The 26002-nt window shown below is 41.4% G+C and overlaps 1 pseudogene; it reads right to left on the reverse strand.

The window, feature by feature from the left end:
* Window positions 1–6756: 6756 nt before the first annotated feature.
* Window positions 6757–26002, reverse strand: part of LOC123573909 (large ribosomal subunit protein uL23 pseudogene) — a 33671-nt pseudogene continuing 14425 nt past the window's right edge.

The raw sequence follows: 26002 nt of genomic DNA on the forward strand, positions 1-26002 counted from the left end.
GATCCGGTCTGAGCCGGTCAAAACCGGTTTGAACCCCTGTGATTCGGTCTGATGCGGTTTGATCCGGTCTGATCCAGTTTGATCCATTCTGATCCTGTCTGGCCCGGTCTGATCCAGTCTGATCCGGTCTGATCCGGTCTGACCCGGTCTGATCCAGTCTGATCCGGTCTGAACCGGTCTGATCCGGTTTGATCCGCTTTTATCCGGTATGATCCGATTTGATCCTGTCTGATCCGGTCAAAAGCGGTTCCATCCGGTCTGATCCGGTTTGATCCGGTCTCATCCGGTTTGATCCGGTTTGAACCGGTCTAATCTGGTTTGATACGGTCTGATCTGGTCACAACCGGCTTGAACCGGTCTGATCCGGTTCGATCCGGTTTGATCCAGTCTGATACGGTCAAAATCGGTTTGATCCGGTCAAAATCGGTTCCATCAGGTCTGATCTGGTTTGATCTGGTCAAAACTGGTTCGATCCAGCCGCCACCACCTGGCCGCCCCCCTGGCTTCTGAGAGCCCCATCGCCGGGGGGTCAGGCACTCCCCAAGATCGGGCTCCCAGCCGCCAACCCCGGCCCGCCCCCTAGCTTCTGGGAGCCCCATCGCCGAGGGTGCAGGCACCCCCCCGCAATCGGGCTCCCAGCTGCCACCCCCGGCCCGCCCCCCTGGCTTCTGGGAGCCTTGTGGACTCACAGCCTCTTTCTGATATTGTGAGTAATATCATCTCCCCATCTGAAAATTTTCATCTCCTTCTCAGACGATTGTACACCCCCAGTGTGCACATCCTCAGAGGGAGTAACCCCCTCTGTATTAGGAGTCATATCAGCCTCTTCCTCCCTGAATATCCATAACAGTATCCCAGGGTTGTTTCTACTTCCAGTGGTACTGATTGTCATATCCTCCTCTCCCAAGCAGAAGTTCGAAACACTATTATGGGGGGTGTACACCGTCTGTGATATAGAAATTAACATTGTCCTCTCCCCGGTGGATATCAGGAACAAGTCTATTAATCATTAATATTAGTAATTATATTAATATTAATAATAATTATTGATATTAATGATCACAATAAAAACAGTAAAAATTAATACTGGTTTAAAATGTTAATGATTTGTAACAATAATTATTAGTAGTATCACTATTAATAAGAATATTATATTAGCAATTAATGTGACTTAAATCAATACCCAGTGATGCTGGGAATCAAATAATAATTAGTATTAGGAACTAATATTATTTGATGACATTAATATTAATAATTAATTGAAAGCATGCATAATCATGTATTTAAAATCATTATCCGTAATTAATAATGGTATCCTATAAATTTTTAGTATCATTCATAATTATTAAAATCGATCATTGATGATTAATAATATTATTGTTCCTAATTCCACAGGAAGTGTAAACCTACTTGTGATGCTGTTCTTAATATCCAGGGACGGAAAGCAGGATTTTAGTTTTTTTTTTTGTTTTTTTTTTTTTTTTTTGAGATGGAGTCTCGCTCTGTCGGCCAGGCTGGAGTGCAGTGGCCGGATCTCAGCTCACTGCAAGCTCCACCTCCCGGGTTCACGACATTCTCCTGCCTCAGCAGCCTCCCGAGTAGCTGGGACTACAGGCGCCCGCCACCTCGCCTGTCTAGTTTTTTGTATTTTTTAGTAGAGACGGGGTTTCCCCATGTTAGCCAGGATGGTCTCGATCTCCTGACCTCGTGATCCACCCATCTCGGCCTCCCAAAGTGCTGGGATTACAGGCTTGAGCCACCGTGCCCAGCCGGATTTTAGTTTTAATATCACAGTAGGTGTACGCTCACCACGTGATGCTGATCCTAATATAAAGCGGGGTAGAGTATCACATGACTCCAAACATAGCAATGAATGGATAGCTACCCGGTAATATTGCTCCTAATATTCACGGAAGAAGCCTATGCTGTTAGTCCGAATATGGCTGAGGGTACAGCTCTTCTGAGATACTGTTCCTAGTATGCGGAGGGGGAGAGGATGATAATAATTCGCAGGCTGTGTGCTCCCGCCCAGTGATATTGTAATTACTATCCTGGGAGGGAGAGGATGATATTGCACTCTGTACAGCAGGAGGCGTACACCCAGTCTGGGATATTGTTCCTAATATCCATGGAGGGGACAGGCTGATATTACTCGCAATGTGGCACAGGGTGGACATTCACCCTGTTTCATCCTTCTCAATATTCCAAGGCCGAGAGACTGATATTAATCTCAGTATCACAGACACTGTACAACCCCTTGTGATACTCTTCCAAATATCCAGATCAGGTTCCCAGCAGCCACCCCCAGCCGGCCCCCCTGGCTTCTGGGAGCCCCGTCGCCGGGGGTGCAGGCATGACCCCCTATCAGGCTCCCAGCCGCCACCCCCAGCCCGCCCCCCCGGCTTCTGGGAGCCCCGTCGCCGGGGGTGCAGGCATGCCCCCCGATCGGGCTCCCAGCCGCCACCCCCGGCCCACCCCCCGGCTTCTGGGAGCCCCATTGCCGGGGGTGCAGGCACCCCCCGTGATCGGGCTCCCAGCCGCCACCCCCGGCCCGCCCCCCCGGCTTCTGGGAGCCCCGTTGCTGGGGGTGAATGTCCCCTTTGTCCTTATCAGCATGTAGCTAGCAATATTGTGACATTTTTACTGCAGAGTGAATGATGACTGGGGCATCTTAAGAGGAGTTGTAGGGTGTTTCTTTCTGCATAGGTACCTCTTCTCCCTCCTACCCGCAACTGACAAGTGCCCATCCACTCCAGCATTAGAGATGCTACTAATATGTGAATTTTTGGTGGTCCCTCCAGGTGAGCCTTCCCAGACTTTCCCTTTTCCAGGAGCTCAACCTCCTGTTCATGTCTAGCTGTCTATCTACTCTAACAGAGCCTACTATCCTGTGTCTTTCCCAAAAATAGTGAGGGAACAATGAATTGGAAACCATAGCAAATGATATACATGTAGATGAAAACTTTACAACTTACACAAATAATCACTCAAAATCATCCTTACACTAAAAATGCAAGACTATACAATTTCTAGAAGAAACTATAGAAGAAAAGCTATGTGCCTTTGGGTTTGGTAATGAATTTTAACAAATGGCAAAAAAGGTTGATATACCCAGAAGAAACGACAATGTGAATTTCTTAATATTTATAAATATTTAAAGTTTATACTCTGGAAAATACCTTGTGAAGGGAACAAAAAGACATGTCACATATTGAAAGAAAATATTTGCAAAATACAGATCTGAGAAAGACTTTGTATTCAAAATACATACAAAATTCTTAAAACTGAACATTAAGTTAAACAGCCCAATTAAAAATGCACACAGATCTGAACGAACACCTCACCAAAGATGATCTACAGAAGGCAAGTAAACATACCAAAAGATGCTCAACATAGTACATAACTGAAAACCACAATGAGATAGCACAGCTGGTCTATACCTCTTACAACTGCTAAACTCTTTAAAAAATGACAAATTGCTGGAGGAAAAACAAGAACTCTTTTCATTGCTGGTGGGACACTGTGTATAAGACCAAAATATGCCACCCTAAAATATAATGGCAGGAAACCAGAATATGCCACCCAAAAATATGTCCCTTTGGCTTAAGAATTATTCCAAGCTGATTATTTTGAAAAAAAAAAAAAAAAGCCAACAAAGGAAGTTCTGAAAACAGAGTAGAAGTTACCCTTGTGTAAGGAAAATTTACATCTATAAAGGAAATCCCCATTTAAAAGCTACCTCTCTCTCTCAGCACCAAGAAGAGAAGGGTAGCTAAATCACTAAAGAGTTTTATCAATAAGGTATACATGTTTTTAAAACTTTTCTGTTTTTCTCATTTTAATCTGTTGTTTGTTACAGAGGGTCCTATCTAAGAATTCCAAAAACACAGAAAATTGTTTGTCCTCCCCTATTACAAGTTGGGCAGTTTTTTCCAAAGCTAAACAACTCTCACCTTACAATCCAAAAATCACATTCCTAAGTATTTTGACAACTACTTTGATGTTATTTCTAAATAAAAGCTACCATGCAGTTATTTACAGAAGCTCTATTCATAATGACCAAAGGAAAAAAAGAATCAGAAAGTCTTATAGTAGATGACTGTGTGGGAATCCACTCAGACATCAAGAGTTCTTATAAAGATTATTTAAACGAAAACATTTGAGATACTGAAGATAAAGGAAGAAATCTTACCAGAACTTACTTTATCCAATTAAAGCAGAGCTCCCAGAAAAATACAGCTGCCATTAACTCCATCCAAGGAGTTTCTTGCAAATTCAGCTGCCATGAAGACAGTGTACTCTTTCCCATTAGCATTGATAAATGAAAATGAAATCCTAAGCTCCCAACTGACTGAACAGGCCAACTCTTGGCTGAGGGAACCCCAGAGTAACTTTCAAAACTGAGTTCTCAGCTTGGCCAGGATGGGATGATGGGGGTCAGATACACCGCGTTATTCCCCCTCGTTTGCTAACCATGATGAGGCTTTCTTCCCTAAGGATTAAACAGAAACCAGCCCTTTCAAAGGTGCCACCACTGATATCAACCTCTCCTTTCTTGCCTAATAAGAGACCACCCATGATGGAGAGGTTCTGGCCTGTGTACAGAGGATGCACAGAGCGAGTTTTCATGTCCTCTGCTTCACCTTTTAATGTCAGAGGGCTGAAAACTCTACCCTGGGATCGTGCTAACACTGCCATCTTTTGTACATGGGACCCATGAAGAAGCAAGAAACTCAATTGCACAAGCATGCATTTCTCCTTTCATAAATATTCATGACTCCTCCTAGAGTTTATTAAATATATGTTTTTGCCAATTCCACTCAGCATAAATTACTATTTCCTTTACATCTCCCTTGAAGCATCTGTTTCTGGCTTCTGGCTGGAGGCTATGCTTCCCAGTCTGTGAGAAGGACAATCCTGCAGGCTGCAACTCTTTATAGGAAATAAATCTCTCATTGGGTGTGGTGGCTCATGCCTGTGATCCCAGCACTTTGGGAGGCCAAGGCAGGTGGATCACCTGAGGTCAGGCGTTTGAGACCAGCCTGGCCAACATGATGAAACCCTGTCTCTACTAAAAATACAAAAAATTAGTCAGGCTTGGTGGTGGGCATCTGTAATCCCAGCTAATTGGGAGGCTGAGGCAGGAGAATCGCTTGAACCCAGAAGGTGGAGGTTGCAGTGAGCCGAGATCGCACCATTGCACTCCAGCCTCGGTAACAAGAGTGAAACTCTAAAAAAAAAAGAAAGAAAGAAAAAAAAAAACCATAAAAATAAAGAAATGTCTCCTTTCCAAATTTATGAAATTGTCATTTTGTTAATCATTTTGGATGCTGAAGAACTTGTAATCCAATGAGTAGAAATGTTGGTAGCTCATTTATGGCTGTCAACCTGCCAATTCTCAGGAGTTTGTATGATCCTAAATCTGAAAGAATCTCATTCCATTAGGATTCTTGTCTCCTTTTCTGTTGCCTTTGCCCACTGGCTCTGCCAACAGGGGTCTTTCTTTCTCCTTGGCTATCTTTGGATAGGGGGGCTCCATCTTCTGTACCACCTTAAGGAATGCCTTTTGCATGCATGGCTAAGTCATTGAAAAGCCTACAGTTTCAGTAACATTTTGAGTGAGTACTCTGTGAAGCTGGGTTGGAATCTCAGGCTTCTTTGTCTGGAAGGTAACTCTTGGGATACAAGTTTCTTATCCTAGCTTTGGTTTTGAGGCCTCTGTGTTCTCCTCTTGGGTTGGAAGTTATTCCTGGCTTTTTGTTTCATGGTGTCTCTGTGATCTTGATCTTGCTCTTTTCATGGGAACTTCTCAGTTGACTAAATTCTCCCTTCTCAAACCTCTGCTGATGATGTGTTCCACCAATATGGAGCTAATTCTGTCTACTTCCTTTCCTGTTTGCATGACTTTACTAAGAATAAGAATTATTTAGAACTTAAATGGCTCCTTTGAGAAAATTTTTATCTTCCAAACTGCCTCCTTTTAGATCTTTCTCTTCCCATTTGAGTCTCTCAACTCCCTACAATCACTGAAACTTTAGGCACCCTGCTCCATGCCTTGGAGGCTCTCAACATGCTCAAGAATCTGCAAAAGCAAACACCTGGGGCTGAAAAATAAAACAGAAAAAAAAATTATTTCTCAGCCTCTGTAAGATTGTATGTCAAAACAAAAGAAAATCTTACAAATCTCCAAAATTATTAGCGAGAAAAAAGCTTTAGCCCTCATATGAAGAAGGTAAAAACTTGTTCTGTTTTCCAGAAACACAGTTATAATACAAATAAAAAATGGGGCAAAGACAAAAACCAAGTCTTGTGTATAAACTAGTAAATTTTGTATTATTGTAATCACATTAGTCAGGGTTCTCCAGAAAGACAGAATCAATGTGATATATGTAGATAGATAGATGAGAGAAGACTCATTAGGGGAATTGGTTCACATAATTATGGAGGCTGAGAAGTTCCACGATAGCCTATCGCCAAGTTGGAGAACTAGGAAAGCGTAGCATGGCTCAGTCCACGTCAAAAGGACTCAGAATGAGGGAAGCCAATGGTGTAACTCTCATTCTGAGGCCAAAGGCCTGAGACCCTAAAGTTCTGATGTCAAGGGCAGGAGAAGAAGGATGTTTCCATTTCAGAAGGAGATAATTCCCCTTTCCTCTTCCTTTTTGTTCTATCTGGGTTCTCAACCAATTGGATGGTGCCTGTATTCATCCATTTATACACTGCTATGAAGAAATACCCGAGTCTGAGCAATTTATAAAGAACAAAGAGGTTTAATGCGCTGACAGTTCCACATGGCTGGAGGGGCCTCACAACCATGGTGGAAGGGGAAGCAAAGACGTCCTTCTTCACATGGCAGCAACAAGGAGAAGTGCTGAGCCAAATGGGAAAAGCTCCTTATAAAAACATCAGATCATGAGAACTCACTCACTATCATGAGAACAGCATGGCAGTAACCACCACCATGATTCAATCACCTCCAACTGGGTCCCTCCCACGACATGTAGGAATTATAAGAACTACAATTCAAGATGAGATCTGAGTGGGGACACAGCAAAAGCATATCTGTGCCCATCTACATTGGGTCAGGGTTATCTCAGTGTCTTCCAGAAATACCCTCACACATATGCCCAGAAATTGTGTTTTACCAGCTGTGTGTCTCTTAATCCAATCAAGTAGATGTCTAAAATTAACCATCAGAATATTTATGCCTGATTCATGCCTGAAATTTCAGGATGAAAGCTATGAAATCTCTATTTGTGTTTGTATGTCTATTAATGTGTGTTATGTATATGTGATATTTTCTTAACTCAGGTTAGGGTTGCAAAATTCATTTATAAAATTCTTTAAAAGTGTTCTATTCTAACTTGGCTTGCGAAAACATAAGCATTTATAAATAAATATTCACCAAACTCCTAGAAATATAGGAACTGGTCAAATGTTTTTTAAGTTAACACGATTTGGATAAAACTTAGTTAAATAAGGTTAATATAATATTTTTGGTGTAATAAAACAACTATGTCTTCAAAGTTACCACTATCGAATATAAAACAAACATAAATTCCTGTTCTGCTTGAGTTCTACTCAAATAAGCTAATATTATACTTACTAGAAACGTAAAATCTTAAAGCTTTTAAATTTGATTCTAATTAAGTTGTCATTCTTATGAAAAACATTATTTCTTTTTTATGGTGAAAAGATATACATATATTTAGAGTTAGTCAGTTGGACTCGGTTTAGATGATCCCAATTTTGTTGCAACATCCAAAGCATCATAATCAGGAGCGAGTCGAACATATGCCTTCTTCTCTTTATCAGGTCGAATCAGGATGTTGACTGTGGCCACATCCATGTCCCAGAGCTTCTTCACAGCCTGTTTAATCTGGTGCTTGTTGGCTTTAACATCCACAATGAACACAAGTATGTTGTTTTCTTCTATCTTCTTCATGGCCGACTCAGTGGTCAGCGGAAACTTGATGATAGCATAGTGGTCAAGCTTGTTTCTCCTGGGGGTGATCTTCCGAGGATATGTGGGCTGCCTCCGGAGTCGCAGTGTCTTGGGCCACCTCAAGGTGAATGACATGCGGATCTTCTTTTCTGTATGTTGCTGTGGACACCTTTCAACACTGCCTTCTTGGCCTTTAAAGCTTTGGCTTTGGCTTTGGCTTTAGGAGGGGCAGGAACTTCCTTCTTCACTTTCGGTGCCATCTTGTGAAAAGCGAAAAACATTATTTCAAAAATAATTTGTTTACTGTAAATCTGCTTAATAGTAGTTTCCAAAATACTTTTGGTAATTTTTAATCTTAAAGTTAAGCTAAGTAAAAGATTTGCATTAAATATCTAGACCATTTATAAATAAGATACAATACTAAAACATTACTGAACATAAATAATTAAAGTTTATATAATTTTCGCTTCTTATTTTTACAGAAAGACTAAAGATATTTTGGACCATTAATAAACATGTTTTTGTCTACCACAATGAGAAATTGTACGATGAGGAAACACATCCATGTAGATGTTGGGAGATGGTATACTCATACATTTTCTAACCTACTATGGAATGCTAATATATGACAGTTTATAACTGTTTACTTGTTAGTTTTCTCTGGAAAATAAAAGATTACTAAGTATTAAAATTATAATCCATATGTGTAAATAAAACTACTAGAAGCAATAGAATAACTAGAAACAACTCTATGCAAAGCATGCAAGAAAAGTAGGGCATGATTCACAAGTAAAGTAGGATGTATTTTTTATAAGGAATACCTTACAAAAAATACAAATAAAAAGAGATATCTAACCTTCCCTGTGTTATATTTGTATCAGTAAAATGTTGTTTTCAGAAATTATATAAAATTCCTGGAAATTTGTCAATGTCCTCCTTATCCATGCTATGTGCCAGTATAGAGTTATGAGTCATAATTCCAATTATTATTTTAAATGTTGTGCCGGGTGCAGTGGCTTATGCCTGTAATCCCAGCACTTTGGGAGGCTGAGGTGGGTGGATCACAAGGTCAGGAGATCAAGACCATCCTGGCTAACATGGTGAAACCCCATCTCTACTAAAAATACAAAAAATTAGCTGGGCGTGGTGGTGGACACCTGTAGTCACAGCTACTCGGGAGGCTGAGGGAGGAGCATGGCGTGAACCTGGGAGGCGGAGCTTGCAGTGTGCTGAGATCACGCCATTGTACTCAAGCCTGGGTGACAGAGCGAGACTCTGTTTCTAAATAAATAAATAAATAAATAAATAAATAAATGTTGCATGCCACAGAAAAAATCAAATATCCTTGTCAACTGTGGTATAATCACAGCCATTTCATACTCTTTGTCATTTAGATATTATTTCCCCCTGATGCTTTCCTGAAAGCTCCTGCGATCAGCTACAGGTCAGAATGTTCATCTCCGATACAGGACTCCCTCTGATACTCATGGAAAAGAGTATGACAGGTACTCTGGTTAAAGACTTCTGATGATATTGCTTAAATAACTTTAAGACCATACACTTGACTCAGTGAAGATCTCCAGAAGCCTGGTGGAGAAATTGAAGGGGTCATGAGACTGCTAACCCAAGATCCAGCAAGACTGGAATTGATTACGTGGCACTGAATGAACTGATGAAAACTGATTATAATATTATAGCTTTTTAGAGCATTGCTGGTTCTTTAATGTTCTAGTTTCTGAATTTAAGAAATCTCTTTCTCTTAATTTAACTGTAACTTACAACAATTTGGTAGATTATACTTTTGTAAACAGAAATGAAGCGTTTACATTTTTTTCCCTGCCTAATCTCTCCAGAATTTTGAAATTCTTACTGAATACTCTTTTTTTCATGATGATATAGTTATTAGCAAAAGTCCAGTAAGAATCTGTTCACCTTATAACAGGACATAATTGGAAAATTTGGTTATATTATCAAGATTTTTACTGGAACATCATATTTTAGAAGTGTACCTAAGATCAGTTATGACCAGCAATTTTAAGGAAGTAAGGTTGACTATTATGGAGACAATGCTTACAAAGCACTGTGAGAAATGGGAAAGTTCTTCTTCAAAGATTGTAAAAAGTCACAATTTCTTACTATAAGATTGCTATCCACTATTTGTGTGTGTGTGTGTGTGTGTGTGTGTGTGTGTGTGTGTGTTCCAAATCAGTTGTCCTAGCTTGCTCTGGCATGCCTGGACAGAACTAGACAAGCCCCAGCCCATACTGTATGCCATTCCTTATTTGGAGATGCTTCCTTAACTATCCCTGGCAACTTCCTTTTCTTTCTTTGTTCTATTCCCCTTACCTAATTAAGAAAGTTTTAAACTAATAGCCAATTGGGTAAAGTGTAAAATGTGAGGTCCTATTCCAGCCAATGGTAACTGGACACAGCAGTAGGGTAGACACATCAGGTTATAAGTAACTCTGTCTCCTTTGTTCGGTGTGCTCTTGTGGCTGGACAGCTATTGAGTAGCACCCTTTCTGCAGAAAGTAAAGCTCGCCTTGCTAAGAGATTATTTGTTCCCATGTTAATTCTTTTTTTTTTTTTTTTTAGAACACCAAAAACTTCGTTCCCAACAGCACTCTGAGAAAAGTCAGCCTGATACTTACATTACAGGGTTCACAGCCTTACAGGTTAGTAAAGAAGGTCATTTCCTGGTAGGCCCAGGAATTTAGGGATATTTGGGGGGACTCAAGAAAAGAGGAATTCACACAAAGCTATAAGGACTGCAGCTGAAATTTGATAGTATGTTCTTAGCTTGGCTTTTAGCCTGAATGAGGCCTTTAAAAGTCAAATCTGAGATTCTGTATGAAAACTTCCAGCAAAGAAACTTGAAAGCACCTATGTGGTCGTCTCCTGTTCTTGCTGCACTTACGTAAATAATCAAGCAAAATCTAACAAAACTATACTTAAATTTAAAACAAGAATAGTCTTACTTTGATTATGGTCAAAAATGATGGTTACTACAGAGAATAACTTTATGTTTCAATGGAAAACTATAACTTGGCCGGGCATGGGGGCACATGCCTATAATTCCAGCACTTTGGGAGGCCAGGAGTTCTAGATCAGCCTAGGCAACATGTTGGAAACCCCGTCTCTACCAAAAATATAAAAATTAGATGGGCACGATGATATGTGCCTGTAGTCCCAGCTAATCAGGAGGCTGAGGAGGGAGGATCACTTGCACCAAGGAGGTAGAGGTTACAGTGAGCCGAGATTGTTGCACCTTTGCACTCCAGCCTGGGTGACAGAGCCAGACCCCGTCTTGAAAAAAAATTTTTTTTTAAGGAAAGCTATAGTTATTGTGGGTTATCAGATTCTAGTCTTGTTTCTTGTTTTTGGGCTATTTTTACCTCTTTGTAAACTGGATCCTGCCATCTGATGAATTTTGTCCCACAATAATACTTGTGGAATAAGAAGCCAAGTATTGTCTCTCCTACTAATGTATCTATTGTCAGTTAATTTGAAGGTCTCCAACCCTGGAACAAAGTTAGAAGAGGTAGGTTTTGCTCCCCAAAATGCATAACCAAACTGTGGTACATTCATGCAATGGAATACTATTTAGCCATAGAAAGGAACAAGCTATCAACTCACACAAAGACATGAGTGAATCTTGTATGCACATTGCTAAGTGGAAGAAGACAGTCTGAGGAGAATACACACAGTGTGACCTCATTTAATGAGACACTGCAGAAAGCAAACTACACAGATGGGAAACCATTGGCTCCATGGGGTGGGGGTTTCAAGCATTTCATATGATACTTTAATAGTGGGATACCTACCACAATGCACTGGTCAAAATATGCAGAATTTTACAACCAAATGGGTAAATCAAACTCTATTCAAATTAAATAAAATTACTCAGGATGTGGAGTATCCCAGGACAGAATACATCATGTGAAAAATAATTTAACTATGCTACAAATTACTGTGGTTTGGATGTGGTTTGTCCCTGCAAAAACTTGTGTTGAAATTTGACCCCCAATGTGGCAGTGTGGGGCAGTGGGGCCTAGTGGAAAGTGTTTGGGTCATGGGGACGGATCCTTCATGAATAGATTAATGTTCTCCATGGGGATGAGTGAGTTCTGCTCTCACAGGAATGGATTAATTCCTGCAGGAGTAGGTAGTTAACAAGAGTCTGGGTTCCTTGGCTTCCCTCTTGCTTTCGTTTTTGCTATGTGATCTCTGGTGCACCCCTTGCTCCCCTTCCACTTTCCACCATGAGGGGAAAAAGACTGAGACTCCACCAGATGCAACTGCCCAATCTCAGACATTCCAGCCACCAGTATTGTGAGCCAAAAGGACCTTTTTTATTTATAAATTACCCAGCCTCAGGTATTCTGTTACAGAAGCACAAAACAGACTAAGACACAAATGTAGGAAAAAACTCACTGAAGGTGTAGGGAAAATGGTGTTGACCTAAGTCCCTTTGAAAATTAATAGAATCCGTATGCTGAAGGCAAACAAACTATACTTCATCACTGGATTCTATTTTATAAAATTCTTTCCAACAGAAGCAATTGTGAACAATTGTAAAACCACAGTATCTGTATCTGGAATAAAACAATGACTTACATAAGTCGCAGATGGTAGTAACCAGGTTTCTCACTGTTGAAGTGGGAGGTTACAAATTAGCAAGGGGAGAAGGCTAGAATGATTCATGTGCTATTAGATCAGAGGTGGAGACATGAACGTAAACTTATGTTTAGTTTAATATAGATACACACAGTTCTACATAGAAAACTTTATAATTAGGTGTGTATAGGTAGGTTACACACACACATATACTTCCTAGCATTGCTAATGAGGAACAAGTGCTCATTCAACAATGTGCTCATTCGGCAGCCAGATGTAAGTTTTCCTACCATTCTGAAAGGAATGAGGCTCTTTGAAGAAATGTCTGATACTAGAACTGGGACAGTAAATATAGGAGTCGGGATAATCTTGAAGTATCAGAAAGTAAGCACTAAAAAAAATTAAAATATATCAAAGAAAAATAATAGCCAATAAAAACAGCTACTGATGGCCAACACAGGAATGAATTGTAGTGTTGAATAATAATTAAAGCTGAAAGTAATTATCTAGGTGTCTGTATTTGTATACACAGGTGAATAAGAAAACAGAGTTGCATAGAAATCTCCTTTGCAAAAGAATTCCAAGTAATTGATGTAGACACTCAGCCATCAATAATGTGGAGCCAACTCCTCACTCCGTAAGTGTGGGCTCTGCACAGTGACTTGCTCCAAAAGAACACATGCAGTATGGGCAAGGAGGAAAAATAACTTCACAGTGGAGAAACCTGACAAACAGTAGCTCTTCCAAATGATTCAAGTGAACATAAAAGGTGACAGTTCACCTTGAGAACATGCAGTGACAATGGGGGACATTCTACAAAATTCCTGACCAATCCTCCTCAGTACTATCAAGGTCATCATGACATGGAAAGCCTGACATACTGTCACAGCCAGGAAGAGCCCACAGGGACGTGATGACCACATGTCATGCGTGATCCTGGATGGGATCCTGGGTCAGAGTAAGACAGAACCAAGGGCATCCAAATGAAATATGAACTTTAGTTAATAATAGTCTATCAGTATTGGTTCATTAACTATGACAAATTATGTAAGATATTAATAAGCCATGTGAGACACACTGATAGAAGATGTTAATAAGAGATGAAACTAGGTTGCAGCTACATGGGAAATCTCTGCATTTTTGGGGGGGCAATTTCTGAGTAAGTAAAAAAAAAATGATGTAAAATAAAACTTTATTGAAAACAGTTATAATTTTTGAATACTTCTTTGTTTAATTATTTATACCACGAATTACTAGTAATTGACACTGTTAACTAGTCCTGTTTTTTTAAATAAGAGCATTTATGACACAAAAAATTAAACAGTACAGATTGATATATAAATCAAAACAAATGCTCTTTACATGTTTTCTGTTAGAGTAGTCACACATATGTGTAAACTTAATTATCATACTTTTTTCTTGTGCTGTAGTTGTGTCCTGGTTCATTCTCTAAAATGCTGTTCGCCTTAGACCGGGAAAAAAAACCTTACAGACTCTGTTTCAATTCATGGCTAAATATTTTCAAAACAGTGACTTTGTAAAAATATGTTCCAATGGAAAATTGATTCATTGTGATGGGATCACTTATTCCAAAGACTTCTTGTCTTCATTTCGTGTCCATGGCTACCTTTTAGCCATAATACAACAGAATTGCCCATGTGTTTCTTGTTGTTCTGAAGGGTTATAGATATACAGGGGTTGGTTATATTCATGTTTATTTACATATATGTTTAAAATTGTCCATATAAGGGTTTTAAAGATTACATTGGAAGCCTTATGTTTTAAAATGTACTCAGAATTTGTTTTAACCAGGGATGTTAAGACCTGGAGACATGGAAGTGACTGTCCCATTCAAACTCATAGATCCCTAGAAATAGAAGGCACAGGGACGCCCCAGGCAGAGGCAGGAGAGGGGAAGGCACGGGCAGGATCCTCTGCTGTAGTCTCTGTGGGACAGCAAGGGCAGGCAGGGCAGGCAGGCTTAGGCTGCCCAGCGTTAATAGCTTCAGCAGGCTCTGGGGCATAGGGGCCATTTCTAGTTGTCTAGTACCTCACCCTGTGGTGATTAAGGAAGGGCGGTATTGTCTCCTACAGTATCAGAGCTAGATAAAGTAGGTGGTTAGGAGTATGGGTTCTGAATTGGTAGTTTAATTGGCTGGTCCTGGGAATGACAATCTTTTCCCAGTATAGACTAGATGCTAGAGCATCAAGAAAACAGAAAATAAGAAAATATAATTAATGCATTCTGTGTGTACAGATGGAGTCTTCTTTTGCTTCCCCAAAGGAAGAGTCCACAGGAGCCTGGCAATCCTGGACCTGAGGAAACCCTGAAAATGTTGGTATCTGCAGATCCTCTCCAAAAAGAGATCGCCAATCTCCTAAGACTACAAGCTGATCCCAGCATTCTGGGAGCCAAGAGGGAGAAAGAATCCGCTGATCTCCCTGCTCAGTAAATTGGCTTTCACTAAATACTGTCTTTGCATAAGCAGCATTATCCAGTGTCCTGGAGCTTAGAAAAGTTCTGTTTCAGTATCTGAAGAAAATAAATTGTTTCTTTTTCTGATGTCAGGGAGGAGCATTTGACTGCCAGTGTGGACTGAGGGGTCTTGGGATCAGTCTTCCCAATGTGCTTTGAACCGACCCTCTGTGTCTGCCTCACCATCTCCTCAGCTTACCTAGACACTTGGGAACCCTAACACAAGCCCTTCTAGGAGTCTGTGGTGTGGCTTAGCTGCCTCTGTAGGAATCTCTTGGGGTTAAACATTTTCCACTCTGCTAAGTCAGTGCCATCTGTTCTTTGGCTTCATCTTCAGAAGACCCTGAGCCCTTCCCCACCCTCCTTGCCCCACCCTCCACACCAACTACGTGGCGCCCTTGAGGCCATAGGGTTGCTACCATAGGATTTTTGTATTGAGTGCTCTCATTCCAAGCAACTGTGAGAGATTTCTATGGCAGGGCCTCCGGGTTCCTGTCAAATTAAATTGTAGTTGACTGGTGGGTGCTATTTAAGAAGCATCCCCCTTTCTCCTTCCTAACAGAGCCCTGAATTATTCAGTCACGTGGTTTGAAACATGGGGTGGGTCCCGGTTGACTTAACCAGCACTGTCTCACCCTGTGTCACAGTTACTGGTTCCAAAGTGAGTGCATAACTGAGGCTCATGCCAGGTGCCACAAAGCACTCCCTTGGTCCCCCTAATGGACTTTGGGATGGGCGGGGTCTGAGTTGTTCCAATTAGAGTCAAATACAAGTTGCGCTAGGTTGTTAGGAACAAGGGTGTGCTTGTTCATGCTCCCTCTTTGGTGAAGAATGCAACCTCAGAAATTGTTCCTGGAGATTTTGCCACATGCAGAATTATTCTGACTTCACTGAAGGCAGAGCAGAAAATTGGGAAGAGACTGAGTCCTGGTAGCATCCATGAGCTTCTGTGCTCAGATTCACACTGAAGCCTGGCCTCCTTCTGAACTACCCACCTGAGTCAATAAATTCCCTTGTATTTAAAGTAAAATTGAGCTGTATTTTTAGTTACTTGCACCTGCAGGTGTTCTGTGAAGCTGGTACTGTGACTTTGCATCTGAGAATTTTTACAGTGTTTCTCTCATGGTTGAGTCAATCATTTCAAGGATGCTCTGAGGGTAAAAAGAACGATGAATTGTGAAGCAGTGAATTGTGCTGCCAGGCACAATTCATTGGACAATAGAAAGCCTCATCTCCTGGGCAGTAGAAAGTTTCATTGTACATAAATTACATATCTTGTTTCTGTCTCAACCTCTTATTTTTTCATATGCAAAGGAGGTAAGGAAATCCAAATAAGTCCAGCAGCTAATATGCTTCTCAGACATGATCCAAAACAGAATTGAATTAAGTAAGCCTTGTTAAAATTCATCATCATCATTCATATTTCTGAATATTTAAATTAGAAATTCTGAAAAAGTAGTTTGTTTCAGAGGTAGTTTGTATGTAGGTAGGTATTTTTTCAGGATCAAAAGTTTATTTTTTATTATCTAATTGAGTTTAATTTACATATAACAAAATTTAGTAATTTTAAGTGTACAAATCAATGCATTTTGACAAATATACATATAGTCATGTACACAACAGTACCATTAAAATACATTTCATTACCCCCAAAATTCTCTTGCATGCTGCTGTAGTCAGTGACCCCTGCCCCACACCACAGCTTCCGGCAGCTGCTTTCTTTCACTCTAGTTTTGTTTGTCTTAGAATATGATACAGGCCACATGCAATAACTCAGGTCTGTAATCCTAGCACTAGATTGAGAAGCGGGGATCACTTGAGCCCAGGAAGTTGAGACCAGCCTGGGCAACATGGCAAAACCCCATCTCTTAAAACACACACACACACACACACACACACAAATTAGCCAGGTGTGGTGGCACACCCCTTTGGTCCCAACCCCTTTGGTCCCAGATACTCAGGAGGCTGAAGAATCACCTGAGCCTGGGAGGTCAAGGCTGCGGTGATCTGTGATCACATCACTGCACTCCAGCCTTGGTGACAGAGTGAGATGTTATCTCAAAAAAGAAGTATTTGATATAAATGGAATCATATAGAATATTCTCTTATACCTAGTTTCTTTCATGTATTCTAATGCCTTTGAGATACGTCCATGTGATTTCCAGTGTATATGTCATTCTTATGTTGGGCAGTAACCGTTGTAGGAATATATTACAGCTTATCTACTCTTCAGTGATAGACTATTTTAAAAATATTTGGCTATTAAGAAGAAAGTTGTTATGAATACTTATATTCAGACCTTTGTGTCAACAGATTTTCACTTCTCTTGGTTGAAAACTTAGGAGGAATTATTATTTTTTTAGGTTATGGATTTTTAAATGATTGTCAGTTGCCAGTTACTTTAAAAAAAATGTAAGTTCTTAAATTTTAAAGTTTAGGATGCCTGACTACCCTGACAAAAACAAGCAATGGGGAAAGGATTTCCTATTTAATAAATGGTGTTGGGAAAACTGGCTAGCCATATGCAGAAAACTGAAACTAGACCCCTTCCTTACACCTTATACAAAAATTAACTCAAGATGGATTAAAGACTTAAACATAAGACCTAAAACCATAAAAACCCTAGAAGAAAACCTAGGCAATATCATTCAGGACATAGGCATGGCCAAAGACTTCATGACTAAAACGCCAAAAGCAACGACAACAAAAGCCAAAATTTACAAATGGGATCTAATTAAACGAAAGAGCTTGTGCACAGCAAAAGAAACTCTCATCAGAGTGAACAGGCAACCTACAGAATGGGAGAAAATGTTTGCAATCTATCCATCAGACAAAGGGCTAATATCCACAATCTACAAGGAACTTAAACAAATTTACAAGGAGAAAAAAAACCCATCAAGAAGTGGGTGAAGGATATGAACAGACACTTCTCAAAAGAAGACATTTATGTGGCCAAGAAACATATGAACAAAGGCTCATCATTACTGGTCATTAGAGAAATGCAAATCAAAACCACCATGAGATACCAACTCATGTTAGTTAGAATGGCAATCGTTAAAAAGTCAGGAAACAACAGATGCTGGAGAGGATGTGGAGAAATAGGAACACTTTTACACTGTTGGTGAGACTGTAAATTAGTTCAACCATTGTGGAAGACAGTGTGGCAATTCCTCAAGGATCTAGAACCAGAAATACCATTTGCTCCAGCAATCCCATTACTGGGTATATACCCAAAGGGTTATAAATCATTCTACTATAAAGACACATGCACACGTATGTTTACTGCAGCACTATTCACAATAGCAAAGACTGGGAACCAACCCAAATGCCCATCAATGATAGATTGAATAAAGAAAATGTGGCACATATACATCATGGAATACTATGCAGTCATAAAAAAGGATGAGTTCATGTCCTTTGCAGGGACATGATGAAGCTGGAAACCATCATTCTTGGCAAACTAACACAGGAACAGAAAAGCAAACACCACATGTTCTCACTCATAAGTGGGAGGTGAACAATGAGAACACATGGACACAGGGAGGGGAACATCACACACGGGGGCCTGTTGCAGGGTCGGGGCCTAGGGGAAGGATGGCATTAGGAGAAATACCTAACATAGATGACAGGTTGACAGGTGTAGCAAACCACCATGGCACGTGTATACCTGTGTAACAAACCTGCACGTTCTGCTCATGTATCCCAGAACTTAAAGTATATAAAAAAAATAAAAGTCACAGGATGTTTGTGATAGTATCTATTACACTGATGTTGACATCACACATGGCTGACTATTTGGAGACTCCAAGTGAAATTTCTTGCAGTTCTCAGTGCCAGGAAAATATGTATTTCTGGATAAAAACTCAAAAATTTTAGAAAAACTTCCAAGTTTCATAGTCTAGAGCTCTAACACTGGAATCTTCCAAATTTAAGGATTAATGATTTACCTAAATCTAAAAATAGTAGGTTGCAGATGTATTTAAACAGTGTGCCTAGGTAGTATGCTTATATATTAAGATTAAAATGGTCTTCTAAAGTTTATTAATTCTAATATAACCTTTATTGTTTCATGTAGACATATCTTTCTGGTTCCCAGGATAATTTAAACAATTAATTCTAAGCAACTACTAACTTAGTTCTAGATTGGGATATCTATTTATGCATTTGAAGCTTTAGATATGTATTTCAAATCAGAAATGTGTGCTGGTCATGGAAAGTTGTGACTTAGAGCCTCAGGTAAGTTTTTTTTCATGTGAACATACTGCTTCCAATTGTTGTTATGCCCAGAGCAGACAATTAATAAATACCCTTGGAACTGAATGAGTGATTAACTGCAAATATCACAATACATCTTCTTAGCGGGAATGATAATTAGACATATTTAGTCCTTGCTGTAACCTAAGAAAGGAATTCTTTTCATTAAATGTTTAATGTCTCACCCCGTTCATACAGCCGGAGTTACTGATTCAGTTTGATGTGAATTCAGTCTTATAAAAGACCCATCATTATAACCTGCACTTATGCTTCCTATAGTATTGGAACTTCCAACTTGTATACAAAATAGATATCCTTCATATTCTTAAAAACCACAAGAAATCTCCCTTTATTCATAATAAACACAGAATTAGGTATTCTATTAAACTGAACAATAGAACTCACTGGGAGTGACCACATAAACTATATCACGAATTGTCAAAGTGTCTGGAAAAGTCAGTGGGCCATTTCGCTCCACGCTGTGCCATGAGCCAACCAAGAGGGTTGTCAGTGACTCTGCGTGGGTCACCCAGGGCACGTGGTGCTGAGGCTGTCAAAGAGCAAGACGGGGCTGCATCTAAACTCAGGCCTCTGCTAAGTGTCCGAACTCGGGCAAGATGCTAAAGACTTTAGAGACGTTTCCTTTTCTATGATTGGGGTTATAACACTCACCCTGTCAGGTTCTCCTGTGCGTTGACAAGGCCGGCACGTGACACACCAGGGGCAGAGCTGGACGGGAACCTTCTTCCTCAGACATCAGGGTCCTCATGAGCATCAACAAAATAAAGAGAGCAGGAGAGCAGGAGAGCAGGAGAGCGGGGGAGCGGGGGAGCGGGGGAGCGGGGGAGAAGGGGAGCAGGGGAGCAGGGCATCTCCAGCTGTGTCGGGACTGCAGCAGGGACTCAGCAACAATCAGTCTCTTTCCCTTGTTTCATCCAAATCATATATTTAAAAAATAGGTGGGGTTATCATGGATGTTTATATTGATTCCTGGGATCAGACAAACATACCTTTCCTTGTCATGCTGTTTTCTCTTCCCAGATGGTTTGAAGAGCTTCGTTTTGGACTTGATATTCCTGGAGTGCATTTCTTTTTCTAATTAGTTCAGTCTTGACCCTGAGCCATCACCCCTCCAGAGTAGCAGGATATTCCACTCCACCATTGTTGGGGTGCCACAATTTCACTACTAATCAAAGGCTCCTTGGTTACTGAAAAATGAGAGACGTACCTCTAATAATCAGTCTAGATTGTCACTGCTCACTTCCTCATTTTCCAATTCCACAGGGGCCCCCCAAAGCCCGGAAGGTCTCATTTCAGACGTCTTATAGACCATGGGAACCAGGAAACACTGGGAACCGTAGGGCCAGCACCCACCTCATTTGCACCCTGTCTCTGTTTCCATCACCCTATAGATATTGCCACAGAGCAGTGTTGGGACCCACTGGAGATCTGACTGCTCCCAGTCTGGGAAACTGCCTTCTCTCCCTCCACTGATATCGTATTTCTACTTTCCACCCCACAGAAATCCTTAAACTAATCACAAAAGGGATTGGTAGTTACCTGGTGTGAAGCAGAGCTGAGCCAAAGGATGAAGCAATATTGCAATGGACTCTGTCATTGATATCACTAGTTCGCAAATCTGTTACCACTATGGTCAAATTTTTATATTCACTTTAAAATTATAACTCATTCTGCTCATTGTATTCAAGGCAACATCTACCCTAAAATATACTCAGGCATTAATTTACGCTCTTCTGTTTACAAATGAGAATTCATAAGCAAATTGAGGTAGCAATTACATTTTTTTAAACTGAAGGCAAAACAGAAGACATATACACATACGTCAGAGAAACAAAACAGAGAGCCCAGAAACAGACTGAAATACAGCCAGCTGATCTCTGACAAAGGAGCAAAGGCAATTCAATGGAGAGAGGAGAGTCTTTTTAACAAATGATGCTGGAACAAATGGACATCCATGTGCAAAAAAAAAAAAAAAAAAGAATCTATAAACAGACGTTACACCTTTTACAAAAGTTAATGCAAAGTAGAGATTAGATCAATATATGAAATGCAAAATTTTCAAACTCCTAGAAGATAACATAAGGAAAAACTCTAGATAACCTCGGATTTGGTGATTCTTTTAGATACAACACCAAAAGCATTATTCACGAAGAAAAATATTGGGAACTTGAACTTTAACATAAAAAAACTTTAGTTTTGTGAAAGATACTGTTAAGAGAATAAAAAGACAAACCAGAGACTGTGAGAAAATATTTGCAAACTATATCTAAGGATTCATATCTGAAATATGCAAAGAACTCTTAAAACTCAATAAGAAAACAAACAACCCAATTAAAAATGGGTAAAAGCTGAACATTTATGCAGATGGAAATTAAGTATATGAAAAGATGCTCTGTATAATGTCTTATTAGGAATTGCCAATTAAGACAACAGTAAGATACCACTACATACCTATTAGAATGGCCAAAATCCACAAGACCAAAAACAGCAAATGCTGGTGAGGATGTGGAGCAAAAGAAACTCGCATTCATTGCTGTGGGCATTATGTGACATTTTGGAAAAGGGAAAATTACATAGATAGCAAAATAATCAGTGGTTGACAGGGGTTGGGAAGAGGAAAGGATGGATGGGCAGAGAGCCTTGGCTGTTTAGGGCAGTGAGACCACTGTGTGCGATTTCACAATAGTGGACCCACGACAGTGTGCAGATGCCCACACCCATTGAATGCAGACCACAAAAAGGTATTAATTACATAAACCATAAACTTTCATAATGAAATAAATGTTTTTTAAAAGAAGATAGTGTTGTTCAGTTACTGTCTACTTTCTGAAATGGAGATGGTGGAGCGCTTCCATGGTTGTGAGGATAAAAATAGATTAGAGAATGTAATAACTAAAATAGGTGTATAAACATTGTTAAACTATTTTATTCTCATTTTAAAAACATGCCTTAAATATATTTGTTATGCTTTACAATTGAGCAAGTAGTGCAAACACATTAATATAATTCTCCTCTAGCTCCACTCAGAAGTCAGGACTGCAGGGCTTCAGTGCAGGACTGCACAGCTCCACCTGCACCTGCCAAATGCAACAACCTCTTTCAGTGTCATTAAAATATTTCAACAGGAGGATTGAGTTTAGATCCAACCTGTGTTTTCTCCCCTGGAAAAAAAGGTTTTTTTGAAACAAAGAAGGTCTTTACCGTCTTCATCCGAAATGCTGAGGCATCTGCAATGTCTGCTGTAAGTGACACCAGGCTCTCCTCTGAAATCTAGCAATGGGAAAATAGACTGTAGATTCTGCTTTCAGAAAGGGGGGAATCAGAACTAAGTCAAAATGCCATGTCCTCATTCATAAACATCTTATTTTACAAATTCCACAGGTTTAGTTATTTTGGGATTAATATGGGCCTATATTAAAGTGCATTTATTAATTTAGCATGAATTGTTCAAATGCATTCTGGATCCTGAGCTGACATCCAGCAATGCTGAGTGTGTGCCTGTGTGAGTCACCAGCAATGAAGAGCCTCAGGTTATTGTATTTATAAAATGAAGGGGTTTAGGCTTGCTCTGATTTTTTAAAAACCATTTTTAAAAGTAAAAACTTTTTCTTGCTATATAAAAATGTACAAGAAAAACTCAAACATTACAAATGATAAATTATAATTTTATTAATATAAATATTTTTGTGAGCTCAATTTATATGACTTAGTTATTATAAAAGAAATAAGCAAGGCCAGGCGCAGTGGCTCAAGCCTGTAATCCTAGCACTTTGGGAGGCCAAGACGGGCGGATCACGAGGTCAGGAGATCGAGACCATCCTGGCTAACACGGTGAAACCCCGTCTCTACTAAAAAAATACAAAAAAACCAGCCGGACGAGGTGGCGGGCGCCTGTAGTCCCAGCTACTCGGGAGGCTGAGGTAGGGGAATGGCGTGAACCCGGGAGGTCCAGAAACACCGTTTTTACATTGCCATAGCTAATGTTAACACCTCCTAGAATAAAGGGGGAATCACCACCAAGGGTCAGTTCTGGTTCAGACTCTGGAGTGAGGGCATTATTCTTTTTGCATATAATGCAGTGACTCCACATTGCACCAGTGGCTTGGTCAAAAAAGACAAAATTTCTGGGGAATTAGTGTTGATTATTTTTAGATATCATAATCTTGGCTTTATGGACACCTTATATTAAACAGATCTCACTTGCCAAATGCCACAGGATGCAGGCCAACAGACAGGCTCCGAGGGGTCTTGTGAGCTGGAACTGCCATATAAGCAGAACCACAGGAGAGAGAGAACACTGCCCATATCCAACACAGCGTAGCCACCCTGAAAGCCTCACCCTTTCTTTTAGAAATGTGTTTAGATTTTATACACTTTTGCTAGATTTTGTTATGTAAGATTTATGTATTGAAAGGTCTTAAAGATTTTTAAATGTTGAGTAAAATGTTCACGAGTATAGTTTATATATATAGATGTATATGAAACAAACCTGTCATATAATTTATTTTCTTTAAAAACAAGGCACTGGCTGGGTGCAGTGGCTCACGCCTGTAATCCCAGCACTTTGGGAGGCTGGGACGGGCAAATCACGAGGTCAGGAGTTTGAGACCAACCTGGCCAACATGGTGAAACCCCGTCTCTACTAAAAATACAAAAAATTAGCTGGGCATAGTGGCAGGCACCTATAATTTCAGTTACTTTGGAGGCTAAGGCAGGAGAATCACTTGAACTCGGGAGGTGGAGGTTGCAGTGAGCCAAGATCATGCCACAGCACTTCAGCCTGGGTGACAGAGTGAGACTCCATCTCAAAACAAAAAACAAAAAACAAGACCCTTATACAAATTACCCTTGGAACTTTTATTTAGAATTTAAGGTTATTTGTGGTTTAGTGTCATGTAAACAAAATTCTCCCAATTGCTAGGGTCCTCTTGGGGTGCTGCATCCTGTAAGATATGATCATGCCAGAAAAACAGACCCTTCTCCATCTAGGAACTCAAATGCCAAGGGTGATGCCAGATCAACTTTCATTACTGAGTCATATATTCCTAAATTCAGTGTATCATAGAAAAACAGACATACCCTTAACAGTTTAACCTGACAAAGTTCTGAAATACTTCCATTGCAATAAAAGTTGTGAAAAGGCTATCTTGCTAGAGATCTCTGACTCAGAGAAGAAAGTGAAGGCTGGGCACAGTGGCTCATGCCTGTAATCCCAGCACTTTGGGAGGCGGAGGCAGGTGGATTACTTGATGTCAGGAGTTCGAGAGAAGCCTGGGAAACATGGTGAAACCCTGTCGCTACCAAAAATAAAAAAATTAGCTGGGCATGGTGGTGGGTGCCTATAACCCCAGCTACTCGGGAGGCTGAGGCAAGAGAACGGCTTGAACCCTAACCCGAACACGAACCCTAACCCTAAACCTAACCCAAAACAGAACCCGAACCCTAACTCGAATCTTAATCCTAACATGGAACCAAACCCTAACCCTAACCCAACCCCAACCCTAACCCCTAACCCGACCCCGACTCCGAAACTGACCCTGACCCTAACCCCTAACCTCTAACCCTCTAACCCTCACCCTCGCCCTCGCCCTCGCCCTAGCCCTAAAACCCTAACCCTAAAATCCTAACCCTAACCCTTGGGTGGAGAGAACCTCTGTGCGCAGGATTCAGAGGGGATTTCGGTTTCCCGTTTTCCACACTGAACCATTCTAAGTAGTCTCTGACCTTCGTTATTCAGGGCTAGAAACAGGAAGTATTTTATTCACTGTGGATGCGGCCCCGAGTTGTCCCAAAGCGAGGCGGTGCCGCCAACGTCTGTGCTGAGCACAACGCAGCTCCGCCCTCGCGGTGCCCCCCACGCCAGGGTCTGGGCAGGGTAGAACGCTGCTCTGTCTTCACGGTACCCCCGAGGTCTGTGCAGAGGAGAACACAGCTCCGCCCTCGCGATGCTGTCAGTGTCTGGGCTGAGGAGAATTCAGCTCCGCCCTCACAAACGTACAGCAACGGCGCTGGCGCAGAGTCGCACGCCAGGCGCGGGCGCAGGCCGACGCAGGCGCAGAGTCAGAGGCCGGCGAGGCGCAGGCACAGAGTCGCACGCCAGGCGTGGCGCAGGCCGGCGCAGGCGCAGAGTCGCAGGCTGGCGCGGTGCAGGCCCAGAGTCGCGCGCCAGGCGCGGCGCAGGCCGGCGCAGAGTCGCAGGCCAGCGCGGCGCAAGCGCAGAGTCGCACGCCTGCGCGGTGGGGGGGAGGGGGGGGAGGGTCGCGGCGCAGGCGCAGAGATGCATGCTGCGAGGGGAGCGGCGGAGACGGGCGAAACATCAGTAATCTGAAAAGCCGGGCTCCGGTGACCTCTGCTTGCAGCCGCGCACTACAGGGCCCTCTTGCTCACAGTGCTGTGCCAGTGCGCCCCTTGCTGGCGACTACAGCAACTGCAGGGCCCTCTTTCTTGCAGTGGTGGCCAGCGCCCCCTGCTGGCGCCGGGGCACTGCAGGGCCCTCTTGCTCGCAGTATAGTGATGGCACGCCACCTGCTGGCAGTTGGGGACGTTGCAGGGCTCTCTTGCTCACAGTGTAGTGGCAGCACTCCCGATGCTGGCAGCTGGGGACACTGCCCGGCCCTCTTGCTCCAAGTGAAGTGGCGGGTGGCTCCGCAGCTGGCAGCTGGGGACACTGCCGGGCCCTCTTGCTTGCC

The sequence above is a fragment of the Macaca fascicularis genome, chromosome 19 (assembly GCF_037993035.2).
Source record: "Macaca fascicularis isolate 582-1 chromosome 19, T2T-MFA8v1.1".
Classification (NCBI taxonomy): Eukaryota; Metazoa; Chordata; class Mammalia; order Primates; family Cercopithecidae; genus Macaca; species Macaca fascicularis.